The 2741-nt window shown below is 53.3% G+C and overlaps 1 pseudogene; it reads left to right on the top strand.

Moving 5' to 3' along the window:
- Positions 1-428: 428 nt before the first annotated feature.
- On the top strand, positions 429-547 carry LOC132009141 (5S ribosomal RNA; annotated as a pseudogene).
- Positions 548-2741: the final 2194 nt, after the last annotated feature.

Raw genomic sequence — 2741 nt, 5'->3', positions numbered from 1 at the left:
CCCATGGGAGGAGCTCGGGAGTCAAGGCTTCAAATCTTGGCCATCGGAGGCTGCCAGGGACCTGTCCCAATTGATACACGTGCAGCTGCTGGCACGTTCCTGAATATGCTGGCTCTCTGCAGCCTCTGCATCTTTGAACGACATGTCCATCTGTCTGAAACATCATTCTGTTCCAAGCACTTAGAAACCCTCCACTACCTCTTCTTTTGTACAGAATGGGTATGACCACAAGGCATCAGTAGCCCAAGAAGGCTAGGGGCCAACGTAACTGAACAAGAGAGATATGGTAGCTAACCAAGCCTGGACAGATTAAGGTAACAGTAGGGTATGAGAAAGTTCAGCTTCCTCCAGCAAGGGAAGGACGGTTCCATGTTACATAGGGTGTCGCGTACACTCATCTGAGAATATCGGGTAAGAACCCTTTGATTGTCTACGGCCATACCACCCTGAATGCGCCCAATCTCGTCTGATCTCGGAAGCTAAGCAGGGTCGGGCCTGGTTAGTACTTGGATGGAAGACTTCCAGGGAATACCGGTTGCTTTTGCTTTGATCTCCAAGAGGGAATTTCTTGGGATGGTCGGCTACTGCAGGATGTAGATGCTGCCTTCATGGAGATGGCACCACCTCTCTACAAACTGGCTAAGGGAGGACTCACTATGGTAGAGTGTGGACAGCTGAGGCAGAAGGAGCATTTGGGGAATTACAAAGAGCCTTACTGTGTGCCCCAGCATCGGTCATCCCAGATGCTACCAAGCCCTTCCACTTGCATGTGGATGAAAAGGCAGGGCTGACTGAAGGAGTTTTGACTCAGACTCTGGGGCCTCGGTGAAGGCCAGTGGCCTATCTTAGCAACAAACTAGATCCAATAGCAGCTGGGTTCCCCCTTTGTTTCTGCATAATTGCTGCCATGGCCCTCCTGGTCAAGGATGCATGCAAATTGACTCTGGGTTAAAATCTCATATTGACCACCACCCACGTTATCGAGGGCCTTCTCCGGACTCCACCAGACCGGTGGATGACAAATGCCCGAGTGACGAGGTATCAGGCCCTCCTCCTGAACGAAAAAAAGTGATCTTCCGGCCCCCGGCAGTGCTAAATCCAGCCATGTTGCTACCAGAGGTGCTGGCTGACCACCCACACGACTGCGGGAAGGTCCTAACCCAAGTCATAGGAATAAGGCAGGATCTCAGAGACACTCCCCTCCCGGATGCGGAAATGACTCTGTTCACAGAAGGTAGTAGTTTACATGGTCAATGGAAAGAGGTATGTGGGGGCTGCAATGGTTTCTCCTGAGCAGAGACTCTGGACGACAGCCCTGCCACACAGGATCTCGGTGGAAAAGCAAAGCTGATTGCATTCACCAAGACGCTACAGATGGCCAAGGCTGCGGGCACTAATTGGAAACTACAGTGTGCCTACTGGCCCCAGAGCTCTGAGCAAGGAGAGAGAATGAACAAGACTCTCGAAGAGACCTTGACAAAGTTAATTCTGGAGGCTGGTGGTGGATGGATGGATCTCCTTCCTTTTGTTGTCCTCAGGGCACGATGTACACCCTATTTAAACAAGGTGACCCCATTTGAAATAATGTTTGGGAGGACCCCTCCCTTGCTCTGTCCTAGGCTACAGGAGGTTGCCCTAGCAGAAATGACTGATCAGTCTATACCCCAGTCACTGCAGGCATTACAGTCTGTCTTAAAAAGAAGGGATCCAAACTGCCCACACTGGAACAGAGACACTGGTGGAACCATATCCCAGGGACTTGATCTGGATACATCACTATCAAGTGGGGAAAAGCCTCGCTGGAAGGGACAATTTGCTGTTATCCTAACCACCCCCACGGCAGTAAAAGTAGAAGGCATTAGGGCCTGGGTTCATGCGGGTCACGTCAAACGAGCTGAGAGTAAGGATGCCCCCCAGATGGGAGTGGCAGCCGACAGACCCAGCTGACCATGGACTAAAAAATTGTAAGTTTATTGTTGCTATACTAAAGAAAATTGGGGCGATAAAATGTTAGTCTTATATGTTCAATATAAGATAGAACTATCTGGAAAGTCAAGGATTTGACTAATCTCCAAAGAAAAGGGGGAATGTAAGGGCCTGCCCCTCCCAGAGGAACTTGCTTGTGGACCCCGGATGTAGGGGTGGGGCAGGCCAGGTGGAGATGTCCAATTGGTGCAGCATGTGTATATCCACTAGGGTGAATTGAGATCCAACTGGCCACCTGTATAGGGGTGGGGCTCAACCAACTGCATAAAGGTTGCTGTGCGAGGCTAGCAGGGGAAGAGGAGAGCTGTGATGGGAGCAGAAGAGTCAACGGGAGCAGAAGAGTCAGCAGAATGGAAAAGCTGTAACAGCTCTTGTAAGAGCTATAACCACCGCCAGCAGTCCCACCACCTGAGGTCCCTGCGCCCGCAGTCTCCAGCCTCAGGGGGTCCCGCCTCTGGCAGCCCAGAGCTGCCGCCTGCAGCCACCAGCAGCCTGCAGCTTCCAGCAGCCCCGAGCTGCCCAGACACCAGCGGTCCAGCAGTCCAGTGGTCGGCAGTCCCCACGCCTGCAGCCCCTAGACGCCAGTGGTCCCGAGATGCCAGCGGTCCAGTGGTCAGCGGTCCCGATGCCTGCAGCCCCTGGATGCCAGAGGTCCCGAGCCGCCAGCGGCCCTGAGATGCCAACTGCCCCTAGCTGCCAGCAGCCTCGCCGCAAAATGCCTTGCCAACCCCCCGAGCCACAAGCGGCCTTGTCCA

The sequence above is a fragment of the Mustela nigripes genome, unplaced genomic scaffold (assembly GCF_022355385.1).
Source record: "Mustela nigripes isolate SB6536 unplaced genomic scaffold, MUSNIG.SB6536 HiC_scaffold_5484, whole genome shotgun sequence".
NCBI classification, from domain to species: domain Eukaryota; kingdom Metazoa; phylum Chordata; class Mammalia; order Carnivora; family Mustelidae; genus Mustela; species Mustela nigripes.
This window is presented reverse-complemented; position numbering and strand designations above follow the sequence as displayed.